The following is a 9,477-nucleotide window of genomic DNA, read 5'->3' as shown; positions in this document are numbered from 1 at the left end:
AACTTCTCCAGGAAAGTATACCTAAGCTACCAGAAAATGTTGGAAATCTGGAAAGGGAAATTAAAAGGCCATGTGCTTCTTAAATTTATTTCCTGAACCTTCAAGTATGGAAATGAGGCAAGAAGTGAAAAACAGCAGGTCAGGTTCCCACTTCTCCTATTGAAATGTTATCGCAATTTAAGGCACTGGAAAAGGGGCACGCCTGTGATATGCTAATGCCTTCGAACCTTCAGACTGGGAAATGTGAGTTTTTAGAATTTGGGAAACGTTCATTAAAACCTTCGCCCAAGAAAGAAGTTCATTGTGGTCTCTAATGTAAACCGGGCCCTTCCTCATCCTTGCCCATGTCCTATTCTTTATGATTCAGTAACTCTCTCTGCTGTTTTGTCTTATTTTCTCCCACAAGCCTAGTTTTATACTAGCTTCCTTGTGATTATTATTATTTTTTTTTTTGCCTTTGAGTTTTTGAAGAGAGAACTGATCGTCATAGTCACCTTTAGTTCCCCACATTCTAACACTCTACCTATTAGGATTTTAATGGTTTGGGGAACTATAATAGAAGATATGATTTTGTAAAGACTTCTATTAGGGTAGAAATTGCTGCCTCGGCCACATTTTTTGTTTTTTTTGTTTGTTTGTTTTTTTACATTCCATTATCATAGAAAAGAGTGGTATTATAACCTGTTAATACGTATTCATTTGAGCAAAGGTCTATGCTGTTTTCGAAGCCCTGATTTCTTAGCTTTCCAGAAATGAGACATGCTTTCTTCTAATCTTTCATTGTATCCTTAGTTGGGTCCTCTTCATCCTTCTAAACATTGATGTTCCTAAGATTGCAGCCATGCACAAGTACGTTTCTCACTCTACGCACTATCCCTCTATAATCTTACCTAAAAGTGTGTGTGTATGTGTGTGTGCACATGTGTATGTGGTATGTTATCAAGTCTAAAGCTCAAGGAATTAAAGGGTTTGAGAAATAAGTTTGAGAAGAGTTATTTTAAAGAACTGAAGTTAAATCGGGTGTATTTCCTCTAGCAACAGAAGAATTATACTAGAAATCAGTAAAAAATATAATTAGAAAATTATCAAAAATTTGAAAAAATTAAACACATTTAGATAACCATAAGTCAAATAAAAAGCAGACAAATTTCCTGAAAACTCAAGTTAATAAAATTGTCAGCATAAAGAAGAATGAGGAAATCTGAATAGAAACTGTTCTTATTTTAAAAATTAAATGTGTAATTTGAAACCTTTCTACAAAGAAAAATCTATGCCCAAATGGATTAACTAGTGCATTCTTCAACATCTAAGGGAGAAAAAGCACCAATTGTACTCTGAGCCAGAAAATAAAATATTAGGAAACACTATCCACTGCAACTTAAAAGGCCAGTATAAATTTAATACCATAATCTGCCAAAAAATTAAAAGAAAGGAATGTCATAGGTCAATCTCTCTTATAAACATGTGTAAAATTCATTTATATTAGCAAATAAACTACAACACTATATAAAAAAGAATAAATCATGACAAAATGAGGTTTATATCAAGAATACAAGGTTGGTGTAACATCATAAAATTAATCAGTAAAAACCACTATCTCAACAGAATAAAAAAGAAAAATTAGGTTGTCATTTAAAACATCTGACAAAATTAACTTTCCCAAAAATTCTATTAAATTTAAAAACTGAATGAAGTCAAAAGAAGTCTTAGCAACTAGTGATAATATAATAATATAATGTGAAAAGTACATTTTCAAAAAACTAATCATAATAATGATGAAATGTTGAAAGTGTTTTCTGAAATAAAATATGAGACAATATCTCTTATTGCTTTAGTTCAATGATGCGCAGTAGGAATTGACTAATGCAATATGGCAAGAAGAAGAAATATACGTATGAGACTTTTAGGAGAGTAATAAAACACTAATTGTTTAAAGACAAATTATTATATATGTAGAATATCTAAAAGAATACACAAATAAACTATAATTAATAAGTAAATTTAACAAGGTAACTAGACATTCAATAAACAAAATTCAATTGTATTTCTAAATGTTAATAATAGAAAATTAAATTTTAAAAGTAATATCACTTATATTGGCACCAAAATACTCAAATACCTAGCAATAATTTAATAAGAAGTATGTAAAAATATACCCAGAAAACTATAAAACTTTACTGAGATAAATTAAAGAAGATCTAATTAATGGCAGACATATATGAATTAAAAGACTCAATATGGTAGAAATGTCAATTTCTTCAAATTGATCCATAGACTCATGTAACCCCAGTCAAAATCCCAGAAGAATTTTTGTGTGGATATTGACAAGTTAATTCAAAATTAAAGTCCAAAGGGCTAACAATATAAACGTAACCTTGAATAAGAACAAAGTTGAAGGATTCACCTTACCATATACTAAGACTTATTAAAAAGCTACAGTAACTAAAATATTTGTGGTAATGACACAAAAATAGACAAATAGACCAATAGAAAAAATAAAAAATATAGAATCATATGTACATATACATAGTCCCTTGATTTATAATAAGGTGCCATGGCAGCACAGTGAGAAAAAGGTTGTCTTTTCAATAAATGGTGCTGGATCAATTTTATATTCATATAGGGAAAAATAAAATTGGTCTTATCTCATAGTCTACATAAAAATTAATTCCAAATTAGTGGTCCTAAGTGTGAAAGGTAACATGAATAAATTTCTAGGAGACAACATAGAATATTACCTTTATAATACTGAGGTAAGCAAAGTTTTCTTAAACAGGATACACAAAATATTTACCCCATTTTGAAACATTTCACTTTTTTTAAAATTAAGAAATTTATTCATTAAAGTCTCATAGAGTATAAAAATGTAAGCTACATTGTGAGAAAATATAATTGCAATAAATATATCAAAAGACTCATAACCAGAATATATAAAGTATTTCTACAAATCAATTAAAATGAAGAGACAATACAATTTTTCTAGGCTGGAAAAACTACAACAGGGATTTTATATAAGAGGATATACAAGTGGCACAACATTATAAGCAATCAAGAAAATGTGAATTAAAACTGTAAGATACGTCAGCCAAAATGGCAGAGTAAGGACCTATAATTATAAAATTTTTAAAATTATAAAATTATAAAAGCAGTGAGAACAAGGGAAAATGTTAGAATCATCATTTTCAGGACTCTGGTAACAAAATACAGCAAACCAAGGAATTCTTATTTAAGAAAAATAGGTGTATCTTATTTTTTTAAATGTGAGTTATATTGTGTTTTAACTTTTCTATCTCCATACTCCCTACTCTGCTCTGTGGTAATCTTGAAAACCTATAGCCCACAATCATGGTAAAAACAACAACAACAACAACAACAAAAAAGCCCTAGTAGTCTGGCAGACTCTGGCAGAAGCAGAACAAGTTTGGAGGTCTTACAAAATTCCATACCCAGGTAATTGTCATTATTTAACGTCTCTGGTGGTTCACTAGAACACCTCACTCTCAAAGTTATCTTTATTTTACCTGGCTTAAACAGCCTTCTTACAAGGAGTATTTACTAAAATAACAGAAGCAATTGAATATTGTGGCTTCTTAAATGGTGAATAACATTTGGAGAAAACAAAAGGCTAACTGAAAGGTTAAAAAGGAAATCTCAGACATGAGATGTTCGTGCAGAACTTTGATGAAGTTCAACATATTCTGGGAATCTAGAAGTCTATATGAAAGCATAGAGCTGTACACATGCTCAGAACTGCATGCATGCTCAAGAAAGACCTGAGAAAGTCCTAAGCTATCACCCTCTGGCTAACCTTGTGTCTCTGTATAAGCAAGAAGGGACAGCTAAGGAAGAGTTGCAAACTTCCTGGCTGAGTGTCAAGGGCATGTCTCAACACACAGACACACAGACACACAGACACACAGACACACACACACACACACACACACACACACACACACACACACACACATCCCTTCGGCAAAGACTGGGAGACATTGGTTCCAGGCAATTAAGGAAATCTCTGTCCAACTATAAGCTGACCGCTAAGCTAATTTAGCAGAAACTTCAGTGGCTACACACAACAAAGAACACAAACTTTACAGCGTATCAAAGCAAATAAGTCACTAAACAATAAATAGCAACAAGAACAGGAAACAGCCACAACTATATAGTAGTAACAACAAGATAGTAACAAGAACAGGAAACAGCCACAACTATAAACCCTAGGGAGAGGAGAGAATTTGATTTCCAGAGTTGCCACATTATATTATTTTAAATATCCAGTTCTAAAAAAATAATTGTAAGACATGCAAAGAAACAAAAAAATACGGTCCATATACTGGGAAAAAGCAGTAAATAGAAATTCTCTGAGAAGACCAAATGTTGGACTTATTAGACAAAAAACTTTAAATCAGTTATTTTAAATATTATTGAAGAACTAATGAAACCATGTCTAAACAACAAAGGAAAGTAAAATAATGATATATCGCCAAATGGGAAATATCAATAAAGCACTAGAAATATATTTTTTATATAACCAAATAGAAATTCTGGAGTTAAACATTATAATAATCAAAATGAAAAATTCACTAGAGGGGCTCGACTACAAATTTGTGCAGGCAAAGGAAAGAATCAGTGATCTTGAAGATAGGTCAATTAAGATTGTCCAGTCTGAGGAACAGAAAGAAAAAGGAAAATAAATAGTCTTAGATACCTATGGTGTACCATCAGGCATTCCTGCATATGCCTAACGGGAGTCATAGAAGGAGGGGAGAGAAAAAACAGAAAAAAATATTTGAAGAAATAATGGCCTCAAACTTTCTAAATATGATGAAAAATAAAAAGAATATGAAAGAGCTCCCATTAGCCAAATCTGGGACAATTTAACCATCAAAATAATTAAGTACAGTAATTAATTATAGACCATTGCAAAAATAAGAATTCATGAGTCCATATTGATAACAAATTGGTAACTAAGCAATAGATAGATGAGAGAGAGAGAGATAACAGATAGATAATAGATAGATGATAGATAGATAGATAGATAGATAGATAGATGATAGATAGATGATAGGTAGATAGATGATAGATAGACGGATGAGAAAAGAGAGTTCTTGTTTACAGTACAGTTTCAAGAGCCAACAGGTCTGTAATTGAAAAAAAAACTTTTTAATTATAAAAATATGATTTAAAAATAGCCAATCGGCAAATGTGGGGGGAAAGGTAGAGTTAGAAAATCATGATTTAGCACCTTTGGGGTAAAGGTTGTTTTAAGAAAGAATTATCAATGAATGCTAAATATATGGGGGTAATTTTGATGAGGACCAACCACAATATTTGTATAACCTTAGAGTTTCTCCTTACAGATGTCTAGCCGTGGTTGAGAAGTGAAAAAAAATAATAACTATACAGTGACAAAATGGATAACACCTTTACACGGAAATAAAAACTAGTGTATCAATGAGGTCCAGATAGCCATACTCCGGAAGTGATACCCTCAGATATGGCATCTCTTCTATTCCACCCTGACATGTAAAACTTGCTTCTAATAATGAAGAAGCATCGGGCAATCCCCAAATGAGGAAAGTTGTATTAAAAGAGAGGAAAGGATGCTGAATTATTCAAAAATGCCAATATCATAAATATAAATAAATAAAACCTGTGAAAATTATCCAAATAAAAGTAAGTTGAAACATAACAACTAAATGTTACAACTAAATGATCCCAGCTTGAATTTTTTAATGGAAGGAAACAAAAATTCAGTAAAGTACATTATTAAAATATGGAATGAAATTGAAATATGGACAGTAGATTAGGTATACTAATGGCATCAATGTTAATTCTAAAATTGATAATAGAATCAGAGAGAGAAAATAAGAGATTGATGATAAATGATAAAGCAAATGAAAGCAAATTGTGTAAAACAGTAAAAAAAGGTAAATCTGGCTAAGGTGTACATCGATAGTCTACGTATTATTTCTATTGTCATAACTTTTTTTGAGCTTCAAATTATTTTCAAATAAAAAGTTTCAAAGAAATGAAAATAAAAATAAAATTAATAACAGTTATAGGAGTAACTAACATTAATCGAGGGTCATGTTCCAAAAATTCTTTAAATATTCTTTTAATTTTTATGACATTGTCCAAATGATTTAACAGGATTAGGAAAGTTTATCCTTGGCTCTTTTTACTCAAAATTTTATTTAATGCCTTGGTTAAATAAGTAAAAAGAACACTGATCAAAGTTCTTCATATAAAAAAAAAATGTGTAGAACACACACACACACGTGCGCAATGATTTGCATATATAGAAAATCTATGTAAGTTCATTCAAGTAATATATAGTTAAAAATAAAATTTTAAAAATTGTATGGCAGAAAACTGGAAGGGATATATAATATGATCAATAAAAGACTCATTCGTTATTATCCTAATATTCTGTAATCCTCAGCAAAAGCCTTAAAGACAAAATTTAACATTGAAAAATATAAAATCCTGTGTTTTGGTTGACGAAATCAGTTGCATGTTTAAGATAGAGAAAATAAGCTTGAAAATAGGCCTTATGAAAAACAAAGAAATCTTGTGACTACAAGTTTATAGTTGTTAATGGTCGAACAAACGATATCCATAGGTGTCACGAAATAAGATGATATAGTCTTAGAAAGCATTTATAAAGTACAGCAGCTACATCTAGAGGAGTAAAACTTTCCACTGTCACACACCAGAGTTGTTGATTTCTGGGAGCCACTTTTCAAGAGAAGCAATGACAAATATTAGAGTATCCACAGGATAGAAGGCATCTAGAAACCATTTTTTCGCTAAATACCAAGTATTCATCCCATGTTCAACATTTTTCTAGGAAGATTAAAATGAGCCCATAGTCTCTGCCTTCAAGGAGCCACACTGCCCTCCTCGGGGCTCTTCCCGCTCAACCCCCACTAGCAGGCTCAGTCCCTCCCCAGGCTCTGATCTCATCCTCTCCAAGGTCGAGTTAGCCCACCTGGTGCTGCTGTTGTAACTCTCTTCTCCTCTGCTAGGAGTTAGGCTCCTTCTAGGTACAATGATTAAAATCCTAAGATTCTTGCCTATTCTGTACTTTCTCTAAGGCTGATGTCTAGCCTTGTATACTTTTGTCTTTTAGAAGATTGATTCCTACCTCTAAATTCTAAGTCTTCTACTGGAGCCCTCTTAAGTAGTGTTAAAATTCGCCTTGATAATGACCATCTGCTTGGCTCACTGCTTATCAGCTCAGAGAGTCAGTGTCACTGTGATCCACTCATCCAATGGTACATCTTCTAGACCTCTTTAACACTGGCAGCCTCTAGATCATTGCCTACCTGAAACTATGCTCCTGGGTAGAGAACAAGAACAAAGTGCATTTTGATAATGAGTTTAAGGAGTAAAAACAAAGCAAGGTAAAAATAATTCTGATTAGTTCTTAGATGATTAGGGATTCAGGAAGTAGTGTATAAAGGAAATGACATTTGATCTTGATTTTGAGTGATGGATAGTTTTCACCAACAGGATTGCCACAGGCAAGGGTGAATCTAGATTTTGTGGGGAAGATATCTACAGAAATGATAGAAGGGAGGACTCTTACAGAATGCAAAATAATAATGATTATTCATTAAGTAATCATTTAATGAGAATGGAAAAAGAAATCACAGTGAGTAAACTTTCAAAAACTGATAAATACCCAAAACATCACAACAATCTGAAAAATAACATAAAATTTATGTTAATTTACTACCTGACATACCTCTGTAATTCAATTTCTCTACGGGTTTTTTTGGCTACACATTCTTTAATCACTTCACATGACACTAATTTTATAATATTTTCTAGAGAAAATAGAAAGATATTTCAATCTTTTATTGGTTTGGTTGATCAAAATTTATTTTTCATTATTTATAATGTAGGAGGATTTCTTTGGTGTCATGACTCATTACAATTAATGGCATATAAATGTTTAGTATTATTTTCAAATTGGGGAAATATTTGTCAAGTTATTTTCTTATAAAAGACCTACTCACTGTAGTACTGCTACAAGTTTTTATCCTAAAAACACAGAAAGTCTGATAATTCTATTTTGTATAAGTCCATCAAAAAAGAAAAAAATAAATATATTGTGATAGTTTTAGATACCATAATATCAGAGAGCTTCTGTTTTAACTCTGTCAATAAGAACAAAATCATTTACTATAATTGTACATGAGTGATTGAAAAATCTTTGCACAGACTAGCTTCTAGGTCTCAGATCTACATGACATTAATTATGTTGATGTACAACCTCTGACCCTGCCATTGTGTTTTAATACTGGTGAGTAGACCCAGAAAAAAAGGAGATTTTTGGAGCGCATTCCTACACCAGGTCAGCCTGAAATAACTATACATAAATATGTCTGGTTGCAATAACTGTGCAGGAAATGGACTGCAAACCACGTATTTATCTTACTAAATTGAAATTAAATACACTCTCATCTCGACTCCTACTTAGCTCATTTCCAAAAATGTCCACAGCCATTTTAAACATGAAGAAGAAAGCAAAGGTTAAGTCAGGGTTGTAAGAGATAGTAAAATATCTTACTTTTTGTGAAATAAAATCAAATGACCATGTAAATGTATTGCTAAGGCTTTCCCACGGCCTTGCAGGAACCCATGTAAAAATGAACTTGAAGCTAAAGTTTCACTAGCTTCACAGCAAATACACCCCAGGCTTTAAGGCATTTTCAGGCCAGAAAAGTTGTCAGTTTCACCCTGAACCCTCTGAGTCTACTGCCCTAACTAGTAAACTTCCAACTTTATCTAATAGTTGTTACACTAATAGAGGCATAAATTCGGAACAAGGAGGGGTGACAGCTCCATTTTACTCTAAGACCGGTTCTGAGAATCAAGTTTTAGAAGGCCATTTGTTAAAACTAGAGGCTGTCCGCAGGATGGTGACAAGGAAGGTGTGAGGACTCAAAAGAAGAATAGTTATTACAACTTGGATATTTAGCATGTCAAAGAGATAACTTAGGGAGGAAATAAGACATTTTCCAACATGTAAAAGGGATCATTATATGGATGAGAAATGGGACTCGCTCTACAGTCTTTGAGGCAGAAGGACCAGGATGTGGTTTGAAGACTTAGTGCAAAAAATGTATAAAATATCTCATTAATAATATTTCTATTGATTATATGTTAAAATGATAATATTTTAGATAGTTGGGGTTAAATAACAGTATTAATTTCTCTTTCTTCTTAGTATATTAACTTGGCCACTAGAAATCTTAAAAGTGCATACACACACACACACACACACAGATAGATGATAGATAGATAGATAGATAGATAGATAGATAGATAGATAGATAGATAGATAGACAGACAGACAGACAGACAAACGGATGGATGGATGGATGGATGGATGGATGGATGGATGGATGGATGGATGGATGGATGGATGGATGGATGGATGGATGGATAGATAGATAGATA

Source organism: Pteropus vampyrus, unplaced genomic scaffold (genome assembly GCF_000151845.1).
Source record: "Pteropus vampyrus isolate Shadow unplaced genomic scaffold, Pvam_2.0 Scaffold99, whole genome shotgun sequence".
Lineage (NCBI taxonomy): Eukaryota > Metazoa > Chordata > Mammalia > Chiroptera > Pteropodidae > Pteropus > Pteropus vampyrus.
Note: the sequence above shows the minus strand (reverse complement) of the source record.